The sequence below is a fragment of the Meriones unguiculatus genome, chromosome 5, assembly GCF_030254825.1.
Source record: "Meriones unguiculatus strain TT.TT164.6M chromosome 5, Bangor_MerUng_6.1, whole genome shotgun sequence".
Classification (NCBI taxonomy): domain Eukaryota; kingdom Metazoa; phylum Chordata; class Mammalia; order Rodentia; family Muridae; genus Meriones; species Meriones unguiculatus.
Genome location: NC_083353.1, coordinates 37,204,336 through 37,227,428, shown reverse-complemented (window position 1 = coordinate 37,227,428; position 23,093 = coordinate 37,204,336). Strand labels below are relative to the sequence as shown.

Sequence of the window (23,093 nt, the reverse complement as noted above, 5' to 3'; positions counted from 1 at the left end):
GCATGTGGAGTATGAGATCTTGCATAGCTCTACACCAATCCAGAAAATGTTAACAAACAGCATTTTGTAAAAGTTTAGTGCTGGCCTGACCATCTTCAGCAATATTGTGGTGATTAATAACAGAGTGGAGTGTTCCTGCATTCTAAGACAGGAAAATGGACTTGAAGAGTTGCCAACCACCTTGCTCATTCCTGGATTATGAATCAGGAAGGGGTCTATGCTTAGAAGCATCCACCAAATACCCTGGAAGGACTTTAGAGGAATGTTAATGGATGTGGAAAGAGATTATAGTAATAAAAGGAAATGAAAAGGTTCCACCTTAAAGCCTTCGATGTGAGTGAAGAGAAGAAGCATGTGTATGAAATGAAATGAAGCTGTTTGTAAAAACTGGTGTATGGGAATTCATGCTGAACAGTACTAAGACAAAGAAGGACCAAGTCGAGTGAGGCCACAAACTTAAGAGGTGAGTGTTGTACTAGACCTTGAAGAAAGTGTGAGGCCAGACAATACAGAAATAAAAGAGCTCTGCTAGGCATCTGCATCTTGTTGTTGATGTAGCAAGTAGGAAGCGATAGTCCAAGATAGTCCAAGAACATCCAGGTAAACAAGATAAATGACAGCATGTGAACAAGGGAAACTGGGAGCCTCACAGTTCATAAAATGGAATAGGGAGAAAATGAAAAGTCACCAAAAGCTATATATCTGATCTGGTTTGTTAGATTGGTGAACCTTATTTTTAACAAAACTTGTGTTTTACTTACATATTTGGTTAAGTGCAGTAAGTAAATCACTATTAACAATTTAACATGCCACCTAATAAAAGAAACATTCAGGAAAAGAATCACAGGTTCAATAATCAAATAGCACAGGTAGAAAGCACAGAGTGAATTTTGATTACTATTAGTAATCAGCAAGACACTAAGAAGACAAGAAGACAGAGATCTACATTTATTTTTTTGCCATTTGATAGTCCAGTAACCAGAGCAAGTGACACCGACAAGTTGTCGAAATTTTATAAGTCTCAGTTTCTTTACATATGAAGTATACATGGCTCGTATTTTGTGGATTTGTTCTAAATATCAGCAGTAACAATGGTGAGAGAGAGAGAGAGAGTAGGTAGCATTAACTATTATTAAAATCATCATAATAAGGCCAATGACAATTATAGCTTCCCTTGTAAAATTCATAAACACTCTTCCAATGAATCAATTCCTCATGCAACCAGAATATTTTTACTGGAACCCTGAGACCTAGAATTGTAAGTAGAGACATTTCCTGAGGTTTTTTTTTCCCCCTTAATCTTAATTTAGACATTGACTGGTAGAGAGTCTTAACTGCCACTTTCCCTGTGTGCTTGTGTGTGTATAAACAAATAATTGCAATGATTTAAATTACTATGTTTATTCAAATAAAAAAATAGACAACTTCTCCTAAGATTCTTGGAAAAAGTTAATGTGCTAATTTTAAAACCACCCTGTTTTTCAAGAATGCCTTGCTGAATCTTGAGAAGGTATATTGTTTTAAATACAGTAGCTGCGGCTCTGTGCAGCGTGGTTCTCCCTCTACCCTTCACTTCAGACAGAATAGGGTAGTGCGATAGCCTTGCTTGAAGCCTAAAAAGGGAGCTCAGCTCAGGAAAAGGGAAAGAAAGAAACCCACGACCTGTAATGCTTGCCTCCAAGTACAGCTTTAACTGAAGTACATTGGACCAAGGTCATTAAGAGACTTCTGTTCACCAAACACACTCCTACTGAAGAAGGGAGGCAAGGGCACTATTGATTTGTGTTTATGAAACTGCAAGTCATTCTTCCATAAAATACAGAAAGTCCTCCCTCCAGCATGTTAATATAAATGTCAAGAGTTAATTAATTGCATTAAAAACTCCAGATTAAAAACTCAAAAATTGACAAATCTGTATCTATGTTAGAATTGTATCTATCATCTATCTATCTTCTTGATATAAACTCATCATAAATTGGGTAAAAAGAAATATAAAATGTAACATTTGCATAAAATTGTTTTCATCTGGATTGAATTCTAGCACCTAAAAAATAAACTAAAAATTTCATCTGTGAAAAGGTGAGGTTAAATTATCAATATATCAATATTTACTTTCTTTATCAAAAATAGTTCAATCATTTTCAAAGTATCCATTTTTTCAATGTGATCGAAGAAGATTCTTTGTTGACTTCACTTCATACAGAAAGAATAAAAAAGGAAAAGGACACTACGTATATAAGCTTAGTAATCTGAAATGTATATACTTGTGGTTGTTGTAAGTGATTTTTACTTGCTTTATGATACTTGTGAATTTCCTGCTTTTCAATAATTTTGAGTATCAAATATATCTTTTAAATGAGCCAAGAAACTTACTGCTTTGAAAATTATCATCTATACATACTCTCCATCACTATTTTTCCTATCAGAAAGCTGGAAACATCTGCACTGATTACAATTAAAAACAGTGTAAAAAGATTATCACTCCAATTATAGTCTTCTGTTCTAATCAAAATTCAGCCCTGTTCCCAGACAGCAACGGGTGTGATGCCCACATGCGTTTTTCTCTGCACTGGAACCTTCTCCTTTTTCTTTAATCAATAATATGTATAGTTGTCCTGAATTTGTCTTTATCAGAAAGTAGCATTTTTTTTGTATATAAAATTCCAAAGTTCTTGGAACCCTATTTTTTTCTTTTGATTTATAGGAACTCTTTTGGAGGAATTTCGAAAGAAAAACAGTATTATTTTAAGAATCTTTGCTATTTGATTTACATATAACTGTTGTAATATTGTTCTCTCCAAAGCAGGTAGAAAACCTGATATATTTAAAATATGCTTACATTAAATCAATACTTATTACATAGAAATAGAGCTTATAATTTTAATTAATTTTAGTGTACAAACTAACTTGTCTCATTGTGACAATTTCTTGCACATCACTTACCCACTGCCCCCCTCCCCGGTTCCTCCTCACTGTCTATTTGTCTGATGCTAGAAGTAAGTTCTTTTTACATATGGAAATAAAGCAGAAGAGCATATTTATCAATTATTTAAAAATGTCAAATATGAATATGCTTCTAAAACTATCAGTTTCCATGAGAAAGTTATATTTAAAAGTAAGCTTTACAAAAATATCAGCCATTTGAGATAACATAATCAGTAAACATTTCTTGTACATATATATATATGTAGAATATATAGTTGTATATATAAACAGTGAATACTTTGTGGTTAACATTATTTTGTAATTCAATAAAAGAAGAAAATCACATTTTGCATGATATAAATTTTCCTCTATAGTCTTTTTAAAGGTGCAAATTTAGACTTGCTATCTTTATATGCATGTTTATACTATATTTACATATATACTAAATTTGGTATATTGTTTGAGAAGCAAAAAATTTTAGTTTTGAAGTGTACCTGTACTTTAAAATATGTGTGCCTTTGTCTAAGTTACAAGATGAAAATATACACATTCAAAAAGAATATAACCAAGACAAATGCATCAGATCAATGTTAAGTTCTTGCTTTAAATTTCTAATAATGGAACCATTGAAATGGAATTTCCTAAGGTGTGTGTGTGTGTGTGTGTGTGTGTGTGTGTGTGTTTCTGAGCACTGCATGAGGACACACATGGGGGCGTACATCAAAAGTGAGGAAAATAACCAATAAATTTATATCCTGTTGCAATATTACCTGAAATATTGTCTTCTTATGTAAACGTTTTTGTTTTAATTCAAAGCCTGGACCAGCATCTGTATTACTTACCATTACAAAATCTGTATGATTCTTATGTCATGAAGCTTTTTTTCTTTAATAGAAGAGAAAAAGCTGAGGCTTATCCCATAGAATCGCCCCTATCCAATAACATAAAAACACTAGTTGCTGACTGAAACCATGCAGAGGTTTATTTTACAAAATACGAAATCAACTTTCTTTGTCCTCAAAAGACATCTTGGTGAAACAGATGTAATTTTCCAAGAATATCGTATTCTTAGAAACTATATAAAATATTAAAAGGTATAAATCAACGACATAAAAAAATTTCTGAGCTTTTGAAATAAATCTCAACTAGAAAAAATCAAGTGTTGTGCCAGTTGTTGAGGATGACTCATTAGGTGAACTGTAAGCAGCACCTGTACACGTGATGCGTACAATAACATGTTAAAGTTATTTTGCAGCTTGAAAAAAATACTTTAGCTTTTAACCAAGTCATAGGGCAATACCATGTGCTGCTTACAGGGCACCATGTCTGAGAGCCTACATCAGAAGAGAATTCGAGTGCATAAATATTTTAGGTAATGTGTGTTTCCAAGAATCAGGAAGTTATTTCTTTTATTGTGTTGCTTCTCAATATCTCATTTGGGTGCTGGGGAGACGGTACATTTTAAAAAAAGAAAGTCTTAGAATACCCAAGGAAACAAAGGTGTGGAAACAAGCCACATTTTAAGTCAAATCTTTCAGGAACTGAATCAAAACATGGATTTTTTTAAAAAAGAAGGAGTGCAAACTAAAGGAAAGTAAATAGAAAACAAAAAGAAACTTGAAAAGGAGTTGAGGGGAGAAAAAAGAAGAGTAAAGGGCTGAAAGAGAGGGCCAGCGAAAAAGACTAATTCCACTTAAACTAAAACAGAACCAACATTGTAGTGAAACTAATGAGATATTTTACCCTAAAAATAGTCATATTTTTCAAGCAAAATAAACATCTTTCTTTCTTTCTTTCTTTCTTTCTCTCTCTCTCTCTCTCTCTCTCTCTCTCTCTCTCTCTCTCTCTCTCTCTCTCTCTCTCTCTTCTTTCTTTCTTTCTTTCTTTCTTTCTTTCTCTTTCGTTGAGTATGGGTGACTACTCCTCTCTACCAGTTACACTAAATCCAAACAGTAATAGCTGAATGGCTGCTTGAGATACTCTGGTCTGGGGGAGACTTCTCAGATGACCACTAGATGGCATGAAAGCACTGTATTGGACCTGCTTAGCTGCCTTGCACAGAGAGACATTGAGGGGTTTTATTCTTCTCAAGCTGGGAGCTCAGTGTTAATCATGTAAGATGCCTTTTCTGTGAGAAAGATCTTTCTGTGTCGCATGACACTTTCCAGGACACAAAGGGAGTATTCTGCCCTCCCTCCACACACACTCAGAAAATGTCGGATTAAATTTGGAATACTAAAAATCATGTCAGGATTTGCTGGGGTTCCCTGAGAACTTTACTGTCTGCTCTTTGGGGGATAGTGTGCTATTTCTTAAGCAGTCTTCCTTAATATGTGGACAAAGCCTTCAGCATTACATCTGCACTCACACAACTGCAAAGTTTGCATATTCTCAGCCATATTTCTTTTCCTTTAGTCTTTTTTCATCAAAAATTCTCTTTGTTTTTCTTCATCTCTTCTTATTGGGGTCTCTCACTAAGGACTGTAAGATGAAATGCTGGATTTTAGACTGCTGTCACAAAAGAGACAATCCCCCTTTAATATCCTCTACCAGCAAAGCAAAGCAAAGCATATGTCTTTGTTCTTGCTTCACAAATGCAATGTTTAAAGTTTTTGCTTTGTCACTAGTCTTTTTCTAGTCCTCCCCTCCACACCTGCAGACACACTTTTATATGTGGTGCATTTTTTGTTTCCCAAGATACATATCAAGCATATCATTCTCTATACCTCCACAACAGTAGCAATTACCATATCCCTTCAGATGTTATCACTATCTGCCTTTACAAAATGACCATTGTAAATGATGTTTTGATCTTTGGATAAGTGCCTTAATTTAAAGTAATGGCAAAAGGGTAAATTAGACCTCCATGCTCATCAGTGCATGAATGACAAATCTGTTATAGTTGGGATATATTTTTGATATTCCTTTCAAAGTCTTACAGTACATTTATATAGGATCAAAAATGGTATCACACATTGGCAAACTGAAGTACATAATCTATTTTATGTGCTACTGATATAGCTATATTTATACATCTAATAGCTTTATAATTTTCATAGATAGATGTGAAATCATACCAGTTCAAAATCTTAATGATTTCTGAAATTTTTTTTAATTTCCCTGTGTAGAGCTTTCATCCCTTGTATGTGTCTCAGAGTAAGATGTATTGTTTGAAGTATTTTCTTAGCTCTGATTTTCATAAATTTATCAAAACTAGAGTTTCTATCAAGACAACCAGTTAAAACTGTTAGCAAAACAAGGATCTAATAATGTAATCATCCCTTTTTCAGATGCAGATATTTGGAACTCACAGGGCACTGTCATGGCAAAACTTGCTCCACGGGCACTCTAATGTGTACTTTCAACCCTGTATGGCTCTGGTTTGAGAAAACAGGAGTTAATTTGTGGTGTTAACATATGGCATGGTTAATAAGTTATGTTTTCAATTTTTCTTATATTTGATTACATTTTCACTTTAGTTACAACCTGCAACATTCTTATGATTATTGTAATACAGTGAGTTGCAACTGCTCAAAATAAAGATTGCTAGGATAAGACAAAAATCAGGAAACAGGACCCCTGTGCATACACAATTGAGTTTTCCCTCTTAGATTCTGTTAATTTGAGAGACATAAAACAAGACTGATACTATAACACAACAAAGCAATGGCTTGATGTGTGGTTAGAGCTTCTTTTAAAAGACCATGGGCTTTTCTTTGTTTGGCTTTTGCTTAGTTTTGTTTGTATTTGCTGTTAAAACAGCAGTGGTGGTGATGAGCATAAAGTTACTCTGTGCTTGGGGAGGTACTGGGAGAGCTTGTACGTTGCAGAATGGCTCACTTAGTTCTGTCTGAGCTCTTGCAGAAAAGTAATTGCTTTTTATGGGTTTGAGGGGGTCTTTGCTCCACAGTGAGTCAAAATTATTCTAGAGGGAAATATTTTTGAAAACATATCAAAAAATTCTTGAACTCTGCCTGGAGAGTGCAGGAGAGTGCAGTGGCAGCTTCCTTGCCTAAGCAATCTGTAGGCTCTTGGTTTGACCTCAGTCCTGTAAAATAAAATCAAAAAAGTTTTTAACTCCTATGTGAATGAATGATTATAAATATTCCACAAAATGGAAAGCAGGGACACTTCTAAGTGTTCATAGATGAGAGGTAGCTACAATGACACAGTTTAATCTCAGAGCTGGATATAATTTGTTGTATTTTATGCAAAACAACAGAGATAGAGATAAGAAAGCAATTTTGTAAGTACTTTTGTATCTAAATGCATAAAAGTTCAAATTCAAATATATTTGGAAGAACATTGAACAGCCTTAACTATGCTATGCATTCTGTTCTCATGTATCAATTCATTTTCTGTAACATTAATTAGTCATTGTATAAATACGTTCTTAAAAATTTATTAACAGGGCACTCCCTTTATTATCAAAAATTTGGTTTTCAAAATATGTTCTGTTTTGATTTTCTGAAACATGCTTTTTTTTCTTCAAAATAGGTTTGGCCTTTTGAGCAGTTAGTTGAATATAAAACATTTAATAATTGAATTTTCAAATTGAATAGCATAGTCACCTACATGACTTTAAACAGTAAACAATAAATAGCACAGTTATGATTGTACAGAACTAAGCCCCCAAACTTCTAGCAGTTGGTTTTTATTATAACTCATGAGGACACCATTACAATCTTTAAGCTTGACTAACAGGAAACTAACAATAATTTTCTAACTATTAATAAAAACAATGTGTTTCTTTGAAAAAAAAAACTTTGCATTGTCCTTTTGATACCATAAATTTGAATTTCATTTTTACAATAGAATCTTCAATTGGAACATGTTAGGAATAAATTTTTAAAGAAGGGCATAGAAAGCATATATGCAAAGGAAACACAGCTGCTAGTTTTGGATGACTGAAATACTTATCTTTAGTTTATGAAACACACAAAAAAATGGTTTTTAAAAGATTTCATCATTGACTCAGGGAAGGAATCCTAACTTTTTGCTGGTAACATGATTCAATTTCTTCACAGAAACTTAAGTCAATTTTTCCCCAAATTAAGAAAATTGGTTTATCAGTATGTGAATACTGCTTTCGAAATTTTCTCATAAAATGTCTTCTTACAGTCCACTGTGTCATCATATCATTAGCATCCAGATCAAACTGAGTGACCACCAAAGCAAACTGAGAGCCCACACCACCTTCTCTGGCAGTCCCTTCCGCCTGAGAACACCCAGCTTCCCAGAAACTATAGGACTGCCTTTCCTACCCATGCATAGACCAGTGTCCAACAGTGTCTAACCAGGCCCCAAACACTGGAGGAGAATGAGTATCTGCCTCCCCACTACTTTGTTATCCTAACACGGAGGCATTTTGCTTTTCTAATTTTCACTTTGAGTGAATGGTTTATAAATGTGTAACATTCTCCAGAAAAGAACAGGGAAGAGAAAAGAGGTGAGGTGAAAGGAGGGAGGGGGAAGAGACAAGGATATAATCCAGGTATCTGGAACCCAGACATCTTGCAAAAACCATAGTATGAAGGCCTGTCTTCCCTTTAAAAGCCAGCTGGAATTAATAATAATTCAACCCTATAAAATTTTTTTATGCCTTCATTTCTTTCCCTTTCTCTCACATGGACATATGTCATACAAATACACTCACACAGGCCTGTGCTCCAACCTGCAGTGAAAGGTTCCTGTATGTGACTAGTCCTTAAGAAGGACCACTTGCACCTGGCACTGGTACTGACAACAAAACCCACCCATTTTATGTAGGCTCTATTTGTCATTACAGTTGATGAAAATGACCCATACAGGAGGCTTAAATGACACAAATTATGCTCTGTTCTGGAGAGAACGAGAATCCCTTGCCTTAGTTTCATGTGTGGACGCATGCACTAGCAAGAGTACATGTGTGTATGCATGTATACATGCATGCATGTGTGAATTCATGCACTCATGCACATATGAATGTAAATTGTTTCAGATGGACTCACACTCAGGAAACATGATGGAAGAATGGGATAAAACATAAACAAGGTATGAAATACAGTATGAGCAATTAATTGGACTGAATAGTTGAAAAAAAAGTATCAAATGTGCTTCCAATTCTTTTACCAGTCTTCCAGATTTCAATATTCACTGAATGATCACATGAGGTGTATGCCTCATGTACATAACTCATGAGTATAATTTTGGGAGGCAAAATGAAATAAAAAGGAAATCTCCTAACAGCATCCTCAAGGGTCCAATGCCTTAGGTAGAAACAGAATTTAAGATATCAAAATCCTCAATACCCTATTAATCCTTTAACCACTAGAAAACTTATTGAGAATGGTTAATAGAAACAACATTGCCCCTTTTGTACAGCTGTAGATGCCCTATTGATCTGTATCACATAGCACTTAACACAGGGTGATTTGCTTAGGAAAAGCAATGTTCACTGTTCCGGCAAATCAGACAACAATGCTCAGACAACAATAGAACCAGGAAAATAGCATAGGAGATAGGGAAACAAACAACCCAGGAGAATAAACCTCATCTGCATGTTTTCACTCTACAAGAAAGCAACATGGTTGAGTGCAACTGTGTTAAAAGTCAAACTATTTCTGCCTCAGGCAGATGTGCATCCTGGGAATGGAAACCTAATAAACCAATAGCTGAAGGCCACATATTGGGTCCCTTCTCCTTCATTCATTTAGAAAATGACATTTTTTTCTTTACAGTGTTTCCCCCCTCTTCTCTCTTTAGTGGCAGTAATGCTGAATGCTCTTGACATAATTCTTCGCTCACCCCTGACAGTCATGTTTTTGAATACAATCTCAGCAATAAAACACCTGACCTCCAGTCTTTCAAATGACCATTGGCTTGGGTTACCCCAATTAGCTGGACTCATTTGGAAGTATCCAGAGAAGTCAGGCGATTCACTCCTGACTAAAAGCAGCATTATGCTGAACACATGGTTTATTCAGGTCAGTCTTATTGGGGGGGGGGGGGGGTTCTTTATTTCCCTATGATTGGAGCATTGGAAAAACAAACAGGTTTAAAAATTAATCTACAAAGACCTAGAAATACCAAATATTACCACTTAGAAGTCATATGAGGCTACATTTCTAGTTCATTGAGACTTAGAATTATCACTTTTCAGTGTTTACAGATTACTGAGGAAATCATAATGAAATAGCATACATACACAGAGAAATTATTTTATCTACATATTCGGTAGCTACATGTCTGCAGTGAAAATGCACATACAAAGGTGCCCAGATATGCATCAGTGACATTTCAACTTCTACATCAAAACATTTTGTGATTACAGATATCCCCAATTAACAGTTCAAAATAAAAATCCTTTTAGAGAAGGAAATATACATCTCTGCATATAAAAGTGTGCTTTTCACATGTGTGTATGTAACCATACAGGGACTGTGTTCCATGAATGACATTTGTGTTACTGAAAATAAAGACCAACTGAGGATCCTGAAACAACTTTAGTAATAGATTATGGACATAGCATCTTTAACATAAATATAAGAGAAATTAAAAATATTTAGAAGAAATATTTTCATTTGAAATGATTCTGAACTAAATTCATATTTACATATCTCCATTTCCTATATTTTGCATTTATATTTTTCAATAGTCACTGCATTTCTTAATAATGGGGTAATTTTCTTCACAAATCTCTTAGAAATTGTGCTTTGCAGTTTTATTATGGTCCATGTTTTTATTCTCTCCTCAAAAGGCTAAACCACAAGATCTCTTGATAGAGAAAACTACAAATAAAATATGAATTCCATCCAATTAGAAGTGGACAAGTAACATAGGGCGACATGAGCAGTCCTCAGAAGAATACAAGGATTCTCTTGACATTTAAGCAGTGATTGCATAAAGGGAGAGAGAAGTTGAATTTAGCTAATGAAACTGAAATTAAAACTAAATTCGTTGTCACATCAAAATCATGCTAACTATGTAAATGTTTTCTGTTTATGAAACTATATTTTTAAGTGCATAATACTGTAAAAAATTTTTTACAATATTGAAAATAGAAATTTAAAATACAGATTGTGAAACTGTTTAAAATTGTTTCACTTAACCATGTTATGGTTAAGGAATGAATCATGAACCCTGTGCACATGGAGCAACTGTGATAACCACACACATACATGCATGCATATGTCAATCCAAACACATGCTTTGCTGGCGAGGCAGGATCCCATTACATCATTGCTTCAAACGCATTCATTCTCTTCAATATTGTTGGCTGTTTCAGGTTAACTACCAAAATCATTTGCCTGAGAAGCGAGATTTAATTGTCTTACAACTACCTCTGTGCAGTACAATAGGGATTACAAGTACCCATTGATTATGCTATTGGGCAGAACAAGGGACTCTTATTCTTGCATTTCTCATTCATTTTGTCATTGCATTCTCTTTGAAAGAGACCAAATGGGTCCCAGCAGGTGAAAGCAAAGAAACCTGAAAGGCCCCCTTTGATGAATGACAATACCACAACCACCCTGTCGCCCCCCCTACACTTTTGGAGATTATAAAACCTTATTAAATCATGCCCTGTTAGATATTGATTGAGAGGGGGCTAAACTAAACCCAACAATAGCAGCATGGATCAGAGAACACTGCTTTCATCAGTGGGCACTAAACACAGCTAAGCTTTCCAATCCTTTTTTTTTTTTTTGAGGGGGGGTGGTTTTTTTTTTTTTTTTACTATTTATTTTTGTTTAAACCATTATCCCAGAAAGTCATACAATTATAGTTGCTTTGTCAGTCAAGAATAGATCTTAGCTGCCTAGCACTTCATCTTTTTGAATGTAGCAGTGTATTGCACAAACAATATTGTACTTGGTTAAGATTCAGTACTATGATGATTATTTGGGGGGTGCAATTCTAGATAATTATCACAATTATTCTTGACTCTCCGGCCCCTTTGATGACAAGACTGCTTTAAAGTAAACCACTTGGACATAACAACCTAAGATATTTGAAAAGCGATTGCTGCCAGAATCAGAGTTGAAAACTCACCCATATTTTAAGGCTATCTTGATTATCAGGCTGTTTGCGTTCCTAGGCTGTCTTTTCTGCCATCTGTGAGCACCACAGCAAACAACCCCTTGATGACAATCACTTCAGTAGAACTTGAATATGTCTGCTTTAGAGGAGACTTCTGTAATAAGACTCAGTGCTAATTAACTGTCAGCCTTTAAAAAAAATAATAAGCCAGCAGACTGCATTTTAGAAAAACACTCTACTAAAAAATTCCCAAACAAGAATTAAACTTCTGTGCCAGGCTATAACTTCTGCTCCTTGTCGACAGGCCTTACCCACACTAAAACGGTTTACTTTAAATACACTGCATGTGATAAAGGTTTTCATTTTTCTTAACTGCAGGTAAGAACATTTGCTCTGCCCTCTGGGTAGCTACTTGATTCAATAATTTTATACTCCTCCCTAAAGTAATGAAGACAACAACAAAAAAAAAAAAGGTGGGAGGGGGAGGAAAGAAGAAAAAACATTCAGGTGAAAAAAAAAAAACAAAACTAAAACACCTTTTGTGCAAGAAATTGTCATTATACGGTTACCACAAAAAGAAAATAGAAAATCTAAAAGGAAGTGTCACAACTGAAAAATCATCTTAGGTGAAAATTTTTCCAATATGAAATCTTTATAGTTTAATATCAAGGATAAATAGTATTCAATCAAAAAAATTTTGGAGTAGCATCATGACACTTGCAGAAACAGCAGTTAATATCTACAGAGACTCTAATAGTACTAAAAGATGACAGAGATAAAGCTTGCATGAAATGAAAATAGAACTTTAAACATCATATTCAGCTCTCTGAACTCTCTCATTTTTTTATTTTGTAGAAAGAATATTACCCCTTTGTTTTTTGATCAAAATATTTTCCAAAAAAATGTAAACACTAAAGCTCTGTTGTATTGTATTTAAGATCTGTCTCAGAATTTCAGTTCTTCTAAATATTCAGAGAAAATAAGTTTTTAAGTTCAGTACAGTAACCACAGAAAGTAAGAAACAAACAAAATTAGTTTGTTTTAAGAAAAATTTCCTTCTACATTTTATTTTTCCTCAATTAAGTTTTCATTGTATCTATGTGTTAGAGTTTAATTTTTAATTACATAGGACTTTCTGAAACCTGTCTTACTGCTTATCAATGTTTTCCATTCATGGGTTTCCTGAAATTGTGAGTTTAACTTTTGAAGTTAGGCATTATATATTTTTAGCAGCTTTAAACATTTGGCATAAAGTTATGATTTATAAATCTTTACTTTTCTGTTTTGACTTCCATATCTTCCTAATACTATAAGTGAAAAGTAAGCATTTTTTAAAGTTAAAGCTCTATTAAAGTCAGTATATCCAATTACTATATTATAATATATTGAGTTGCAAAACAGTCTCCAAGCCATGTGTTAGATGGTAATTATTTTTTAAAGTATGACTCTTTACATACATTTCTGTAAATGCTGCCAGCAATTCAAAATCTCTCAATCTTTCCTAAGTTACTTGATACAAGGTACATATAGTTAGGTGACTAATCTTATTTTCACTCTATTTAATGCCTTCAAATATGTTTTTTTGAAAATACTCCTCTTAATTCATTTAGTTTCTTTGTTGACTTGTAAATGAAACTCAGCAGCTACTTCTTAAAATGAACCATTTAAAATTCCTCATCTCCTGAAGATACCTGATAAAACAGGGCCAGATGAAAGGGGAGGAGGTCCTCCCCAATCTTGGAAAGGGGCAGGAAGGAGCTGAGGGAGGGAGGGTGGGATTGGGAGGGAATAAGGGAGCAGGATACAGCTGGGATACAGAGTTAATAAAATGTAACTAATAATAATAAATAAATAAATAAATAAAATTCCTTATCATATTATACTTTTAGATGGCCTTGTCTTTGTCAAGGAGGCACAATGTAAAATAACGAAAAATTTGATGTTTTTCAATTATATCTTCTAAAAATAAATCCTCTTAATTTTCTACCTCAAAAAATGTTGTAATTTTTAATTCTTCTAAGGTTAGTGAGAAAGTGAAGTTAAAATAATTGAACTTATGGAGGACTTACCTCAATGACAAATTTATTAACACCTTTCAGTACCCTTCTTTACATGTGGATGTGCACTGTCTTCGTGCTTCTGTGTATTCGGAGAGATGCCACCTGAATACATTTTCATCTATTACATTTAAAAACTTCAGTGATGTCAGAAATTATTTTGGTTTCAACATCAAATTATAATGAAAATTCCAGTCCCCGTTACCATCCTTAATATTGAAACTTTATTTTGCCTTGCTATTGTTCTGTATAGGCCTTTGTGATCAAATTACATACAATACAAAGCAGATCTGCTAGTCACTACTGGTCTTTAGCTTCCAGGTGCTTACATTATAACAGTTGTCCACTCTGATTAAACTGTAACTTATTTTTCACTTTTAAACATACTATAAAATTATTCCAGTATGAAACAAAACTTAGTGACAAAAATGAAACTTGCTTCTTATTTTACTCAATTATTATAAACTGAAGCGAACACAGAGATCAGCCTATTTTATTGTGTTTCTTTCTCTTTCCATGGCTGTGTGAAGCTTATTTTCGTTTATATGACTCATTGATCAAAGTGTTAAAAAATAGATTTTCTCTTTTAGAAGGCCAACTTGCAGGGTTATAGTGATGTCTATTTATAAAACATTATTTTCTTCTCTTAGGGAGATAATTACCTTAAAGTTTGCTGTGCATCTGATATCAAATTAAAAAAATTGAATAATTGTTTCAAATTGAATAATAAAATCATAAATCTGTAACTGCTATTAGTATCTGGTCCACAAATAGTTTCTGTTGAATTAAGTACAATTTTCCCCAGTGGTAACTGTCAAGTTAATATTAGAGTATAGGGAGAGCTAATTCTCACTTAATTTGAAACAATATTGTTATAAAGATAAATTATTGTTAAATGAGGTAAACATTAGATTTTTTTCTTTTTGGTTGATGGTAATATGTTACTCATCTCTCTTCTAACGTTTCTAATTCATAAAACTGTTTGTTAATGTGTGGTAGAGGCAGTGGTGATAGGTTTCAATAGTCATTTCTGAAGTTGATAGATGGCCAACATAGAGCTGTCTTCATGTGAAGGTTATCTTCCGAAACTTGCCTTTTCTCTCTATCCTATTCTTTGTTACAGATAAGAACATTTAATTTCTAGGAAAGAATATGTAGGAGTTTGTTTCACTTAGATTTGGAGATTGCTTCCTCTTTGGAGTCTTTAGATGGAAATATTTGGAGTTGCAGATAGTTTCTCAAAGAATCTTTAGGATGGAAGTAAGCTGTGACTCTGACAGTTTCATCAGAACTATTAAGAACTGTTTGGATAGAAGCTAAAGCTTTTCTTTTGACCTGATAAGACCCTCCATTTCATGATCAAAGTATATTTACAAAATACACATATTAATTTTCTCTTTAAGCACAGGTAAATTAGAAATATCTATTAGGACAATTCTTAGATGTAGCCCTTTTCTTAAAGGAAATACTTGAGCAGTTAAACAGCCTTTAACCCTGTATGCTAGAGTCCTAGGTCCCACTGGGGAATCTAATAATAAATCTAGTCACCAAGAACTTTTCTTTGTCACTTTTTCCCCCAAATTATTGACCCCACATTAATGAATTTTTAAAGAGTCACTATTCTGTGTGTTTTATTTAGTTTTATGTCTTATCCTTAGTTCATTGTTCAAAAAAGTTATCCAAATCTTTTGAAATTGCTTTCAAAGCCAGTTTATTCAATACTAAATACATTTTTAAATTTTTTTATATTAATCACAGGTTATTTACTTTGTATCCCAGCCATAGCTCCCTCCCTTTATCCCTCCCAATTCCACCTTCCCTCCCTCATCTTCTCCCTGCCCCTTTCCAAGTCCACTAGTAGTGCCTCCTACTCCCCTTCCATCTGACCCTAGCTTATCAGGTATCTTCAGGACTGGCTGCAATGTCCTCTTCTGTGGCTTAGCAAGACTGCTCCTCCCTCAGGGGGAGGAGGAGGTCAAAGAGCCAGCCATTGAGTTCACATCAGAAGTAGTCCCTGTTCCCCTTACAGGGGTACCCACTTGGATACTGAGCTAGCATGGTCTACATCCGAGCAGGGGTTCTAGGACCATCCACACATGGTCCTTGGTTGGAGAAACAGTCTCATAAAAGACCCCTGTGCCCTGAGCTCCTTTTGGAGCTCCTGCCCTCTTCAGGCCATACTAACCCCTCTTCTTTCATGAGATACCCTGCACTCTACTGAAGGTTTGGTTATGAGTCTCAGCATCTGCTTTGATACACTGCTAGGTAGAGTCTTTCAGAGGAGCTCTGTGGTAAGCTCCTGTCCTGTTTCTTGTTTTCTCCTACTTCAAATGTCCATCCCATTTGTCTTTCTAAGTGAGGATTGATCATCCTATCCCGGCTCCACTTTCTTGCTTATCTTCTTTAGGTGTACAGATTTTAGTATGTTTATCCTATCTTATAGGTCTAGTACCCACTTATAAATGAGTATATACTGTATGTGTCTTTCTACTCCTGGGATACCTCACTCAGGATGATCTTTTCAAGATCCCACCATTTGCCTGCAAATTTCATGATTTCCTTGTTTTTAATTGCTGAATAGTATTCCATTATGTAAAAGCACCACAATTTCTGTATCCATTCCTCCACTGATGGACATCTGGGTTGTTTCCAGATTCTGGCTATTACTAATAAAGTTGCTACTATTTTATAGACATACATAATTTTGAAATCTAGGGCTGAAGTATCTGTGTTTACCAAATTATGTATGCTTCCCCAAATTGGGTTTTCCTCTGCTGGACAAAGATTTTATGACTATAAAAATGCTCATAAGAATGGGTGGTAGCTTCAGAAGACAGTTATAAGAAGAGGACACCCAGGCCTGCTTTAAACAATGGTAACATCTTTGAAGTGAGTACACGCTGCATAGCAAGATAGCCACTGGAAGTACTTGATTTTCATGATTAGTGTGTTACCACTCAATTATAATCAGTTACACACACTGTTCTGTTATCACATGATGAGCATCCTTTCTAAGACCACAGTCCATCTTTTGTAGCTCTGCATGGATCAAAATTTGGAATCTTGTAATAAATAGCCACACTCCATTTGGTGAAAAATAAATCTTTGTTTATATGCACAAGCAAAGTTCCTGATCAAGATTAACATGTGAACAATAGCTGATATCCATCAGGTGACAATGAATCAACACACATAAATCATATTGTTAATTTAGGTTATCTCAAACTTTAAGAAATGTTGGGTCTCCAACCATACAAATTTGCACTATAAAAATAGAACACACACACACAGACAAATTCAAAATCTTAAAACAAAACAAAAACCCCAAACTGTATAGTCTAGAGTCATAGCTCCGTGGAAGAATGCTTACCTAGAATGGGCAAAGTCCTGATTCTGACCCCCCCCCCATATCTAAATAAGTAAATAAACCACAGACAGAAATAAATATCCATACTAGTGTTCTCCTTTGGTCAGCAAAATATATTTTAAAATAGATTAATAAAATCAGTTAGTTTTAATGGTAGTTTATATAAGTATTTTTCTCTGAAATTGGGTTAACATTTATAATGAAGTAGAATTATTTGCTTTTGACAATTTGTACCTAGTTTCCTTATTCTTTCTAATAAATTTGTCTATTATGAATAGAGACCAAATGAAATATATTTTCCTTTCTGAAGCTATGTTATTGTTTGCTGAGTTGTAATCTATCACAGTGAGATAGATTCTTGATAAGTTTGGTATGTATGCTTCCTAATTAGACCTGACAGTGGAAGCTTGCCGACATGGGAACCTTTACACATACCATGGTGAGTCTGATCACAGTGATCTTATTACAGGATAAAAGACAAAGGTGAACTCATTTCTCTTAGTTTAACAGTGATAGTGCCTAAGAGCATTAGCCTTAGTGCAATTTCTTAACATTCCTAAACATCAGAAGATGCCCAAGGTGAAATAGTAAACCCATGACCATGAGACTGCTGAACACATGCCAAGAACCCCGTGGCTTTCTAGTTGATGGATGAATGCATTGTCTTTGGTGTGGGAGCTGATTTTTCACTTATGTATAACATTGTGTTATTGAAGGTTTTAAAGATCAACTATGGGTTCTTGTTCAACTGCTTATATTTCTCTAACAGGAAAAATTAAATTTTGCTGCTCTGAAGCTTTTCTTTGTGATTGTTCTTTAGTCAGTCATTTTATGTCTTAGATCTTAGAGATTAGTTTTTCAGCTTTGATTCTTAAATAAACAACTTTCTTTACTTAGTTCTTCCTAATCCTTTTATTGAAGAAACTAATCCAGTCCCTGGGGTCACTTTAATCCCTTTTACCTTGGATAAGAATCCACTGGGGTTGTCTCTGACTCTTTTGCCCGCTTTGGGGGCCCTTTTTCTCCTACTGGACTATCTCAGACAGCCTCAGTGTGAGGCTAGTCTTACTTGTTGCCTAGTCCTACTGAAACTTGATATGCTATGTTTGGTTGATATCCATGGGAGGCTGGCCCTTTTCTGAAGGGAAATGGAGGGAAGCACATAGGGGTAGGTAGGGGAGGACACTGGGAGGAGAGGAGGAAGGGAAAATTGCAGTCAGGATGTAATATATGAGAGAAGAATAAATTTAAAAAAGGTTCAAAAAAGAAAAAAAAAAACTCTAATAGATGCTGGCTTCATTAAAGCACTTGAGCTACTACAGAGGATCCATTTCAGTTCCCAGCACCATCAGGGTGCTTTACAACCATCTGTACCTTTTGTTCTGGGGATCCAATGCCTGGTACACCTGCATTCTCACATATGAAAATAAATACATTTAACAAAACCAAAAGGAATCCCTTGGTGAATCATTTGAATGGTTCATGGTGGGAAACAACCCATAAAACTTTGATTTCTAATCAAAGTTGATGTGCTTCAGTACCAACTTACATCCTTGAAAGAATGCTAAACCACTGAGCAAGTTTAAGCAGCAAACAGAGAGATCTACACCTACTTTCCTAAAATGCTGAAGCAGCTGACTCACTTGGTGATCAGGAGAAAATCTGAGAAAGTCTACTGATTTGAAGAAGGACTTTTCTTGGGTCGCCTAACCACGTAGTGGTTACCCAGCCCTGCCAATGGTAGCTTACCCACTCAGGTTTCCTTTGCTAGTCCAATAAATGCCCTGTGCATCTCACTGGTAAGCCCTAAAGTTTTTCAGACTTCCTTCTTTTTATTTTCTTTACATTTCCTTATTATTTGTTTGTTTATTTTTACAATAACTTATCACCTGGTAATCATTGCTGTATTTACTATATGGATTCATTGTGACAAAGCACTTCATGCCAGACCTGACAACCTGAGTTTAATCCACAGAAAAGAATTGGCTCCTGAAAGTTGTCTTTTGAGATAAAATCAAATATGTTTACAGTATCTTATACACAAGTGGAAGGGGAGCTCTCAAAGGACCAAATTAAACTGTCCTTCTGATAACAGAACTGTCATTCGATATTCCTCTACAAGAGTTCTCTGTTTAGCTCTGTTCCCCATTTTTTAAGTGGATTACTTGGTTTGCTGCTTTTCAGCTTCATTAGTTCTTTATATATACTGGATATGATTCCTCTGTCAGATAAAGGGTTAGTGAAGATTCTTTCCCAATCTGTAGGCAGTCGCTTTGTTTTGATGACAGTGTCCTTTGCTTTACAGAAGCTTTTCAGTTTCATGAGGTCCCATTTATTGATTGTTGCTCTTAGAGCCTGTGGTGTTGGTGTTCTGTTCAGGAAGTTTTCTCCTGTACCAATGAGTTCTAGGGCATTCCCCACTTTTTTTTTCTAGCCGATTTAATGTGTCTGGTTTTATGTTGAGTTCTTTGATTCACTTAGACTTCAGTTTTGTGCAGGGTGATAAGTATGGATCTATTTTCATTTTTCTACATGTAGACATCCAGTTGGAGCAGCACCATTTGTTGAAGATGCTATCTTTTTTCCATTGTATGGTTTTGGCATCTTTGTCAAAGCAAATTATTATTGTGGTGCTGTGGAGATTGGCAAAAATCTTTTTTGTTTATATGTGTGTGTGTGCAGAGGATCATGTTTCCTCTCATTCCACCTTTAGGCTTCAGGGAATAAACACAAGTCATCAGACTTGGTGCCAAGTTCTTTTATCAGCTGGGCTTTCACAATGGTCCCTCAAAAGAGACATTTTTAGCTTAAAAGTCTAATATCTGTGGTAGCTTGTGACTTCTATACAGCAAGGATCCTTACATTTGTGTTTCCTTTTAATTATCACTACTTTCTAATGAAATTTATTTTGGACAAAGTAGGTGCTGAAGAAACTATTGGAAATCTTGTTTGACACTAAAGCTGTCTAGGAAGTAATACTTGAGTGGTCTGAGAAATGTTAGTTGGACACATTCCTTTTTCTGGCAGTCAGTTGGTGAAAACTTTTCTCATTCCACCAGCAGTGAGCTTTGGAACATATTGTTACATATCTGAATTGTTGCTCTTTCAGTAAAGTGTTACTGGACTGTGCTCATGCTTCTTAATCTAAACTATACGTTCTACTAACAGGAAACGGGAAGGGGACTTCCTCCAGGAGTCCTCCTTACCCTTATTAGCTCTGATCATTAACCTCTACTTAATCAAGTGACTTCTACCTTGCTTCTTGGATCTGGCCAGCCATTTTTGTCTTTGTCCATAACAGTTCTGCCAGAATGATTCTCTCTCTTGCTCTTATTAAAACTATTTGGGACTACACTGGACTGAGAGTAAGTGTCAAACCCAGTATGGATGGATATATACACATTCTGGCTAAATGTCAAGAGGCAGAAATGTCTCATAGAGATCTCTATGTGCTGTCAGAGAACACTTGCTGCTGAATTCTTCACTCTGCTGTCCTTTATAGACACACACCCATTTTCACTTGATGGCCACATTTCCAGAGAATACAGCTTCCACATTTGTATCAGTCAGTGCTCCCCAACCCAACATTTGCTAATGATAGAGTCGTAGTTGTCGTGTTCCCCTGAACCTACCTAGATGGTTAATTATTTGCTGCTTGTACTAAATTTAAGACGAATAAACTTTAGCTTAGAAAACTCAGTCTAGGGTCAGGCACAAAGGGATCAAGAGGCTACTGACAAAAAGTCTTCTTCCTCTCTTAAGAAGAGAATCCCATCACCATAATGCTGCAGGAAGATTTGAGAACTATTCTCAGGTGTCTAGGTATAATTTCTAAGTATGTTATAACCATTCTGAGTAAAACAAGTGGTAAACTCTTCTCCCCTTATGCTTTCATGTAAAATAATGTTGGAAGAGTGGGTGCTATATTTTTGAAGAAATGAGGCAAAGAACATTTGTCTACATGCCATTCATTATATTACCAACAGTAACCTAGGTACCTGAACACTTAAGAGTAAGTTACAGCACCTCGTTCTATTGTGCAGGATCATTTCCCATCTGCAGGGTGCAGAATGATGTTTCTAGTTAATACTAGCTCATGTGTGAGCTATAAAGGGACAATAAAAAAGATATTGTTTGTGAATGGTCTGTTTCTTGACTATATATGAATAGTGGTGCCATTACTTTGTACTCTTTTGAAATGATCAATAGAGAACGGAACATTTCCCTACTTATAATTGGCAGCAAGGCCAATGATGGTTATTATTATTTCTGTTTGGAAACAAAACCCTTTTCTATGATTTTGGTTTTCTATGCCATCAAATACTCTCAATCACAATACATCTTATGTTGTCTCAAATGAACATTTCATTCAATCTAATCTAGACTATGAGACAATGTTTGAGTAAGGACATCACAGAAATTCTCTGCAATAAAAACTCTTAGTAGGACAAAGTGGTGCATACCTGTAATCCCAGCACTTGGGTAAGCAGAAGCAGGTGGATCTCTATAAGTTCAAGGCCAGCCTGGTCCACAAAGCAAGTCTAGAATGGCCAAGGCTACACAGAAAAACTCTATCACAAAAACCAATCAAACAAAAAACAAAACAAAACAAACAACAAGAAAAAATACCTCTTACATAAGTGACCAGATATTAAATCATTAATAGTTCAAACAGTAATTTTTATCAACTGAACACTAGTTGTATTTGACTCTCTATACCTATGAGTGGCATCTGAAATGCCATCTGAAATATAGAGAATGTTATGGTATTGAGCTCCACATGAATATCTTTTGAGCTTGAGAGTGAAGAGCAGCCTTGGATCCATAGTCTCACTCATGCTTATTCCTTTCAGAATTACATTTTTTCCACATGGTGAAGAGCCTGAAAGCTAGTGTCCATCTGCTTTGCTTCTAGGTTAATTCATTTCAACAGATATACATCTTAAACAATTAACCTGCTTGATTTATAATATTCTACTTTTTACTTAAAAAAATTAAAGTGTGTGTGTGTGTGTGGTGTGTGTGTGTGTGTGTGTGTGTGTGATGTACTAATGCTTACATATGCATGCCTCAGCATGCTTGTGGAGGTACATTTTCTTCTTTCACTGTGTGATCCCATGGGAAATAAAACCTCAGTTCTTAAGTCTTAATAGAAGTTGCCTTTATCTTCATCTCACTTACTTACATTCTGTGTTTTATTCACAAATGTGACAGTTCTCATTGTCACATCTCTGGCACCCACACTCCACCAGCAGCAGCAGGTAGGGATCAACACAGCATTTCACTAAATCCTGATCGCCATCATGTGCTCAGACTCACTGTAGATTCTCAGTCCAACTCATCCTCATGGGAAAGACAGAAAGAAAGAAGGGGTAGAGGAACGGAGAAAGAAAGAAGGAGGAAGGGAGGGAAGAAGGGAGAAGAGACAGTCAGAGAGACAGAAAATGAGAGGGAAGACAGAGACAGAGAGACAGAGATCACTTTACTCTAAATAGCTTATTGCCCAAATACGAAGTTAAGAATAGTGAGGGTCCTCAGTTCACTTTGTGATTTATGGAGAAGAAATAGTTCCCATAGGAAAATCACATGCGACTGTGTTTTTGTATTGCATATTGAAAACAAAGAGGCTAGGCTCATCATCTATGTTAAGGACAGCTAACACTCTTGCTGCTACTGTTTACTTCTAATTTCTGTATTTTTCTTTCCAGACATTTTTATTCCTT

The 23,093-nt window shown here is 35.3% G+C and overlaps 1 long non-coding RNA gene across 1 annotated transcript in view; it reads left to right on the top strand.

The window, feature by feature from the left end:
- The first annotated feature begins 349 nt into the window (after positions 1-349).
- LOC132654209 (uncharacterized) overlaps positions 350-23,093 on the top strand; it is a 113,571-nt gene continuing 90,827 nt past the window's right edge. Inside the window, exon 1 of the long non-coding RNA XR_009591855.1 lies at positions 350-463. This is a non-coding gene — a long non-coding RNA (uncharacterized LOC132654209). The remainder of the gene's footprint in view (positions 464-23,093) is intronic.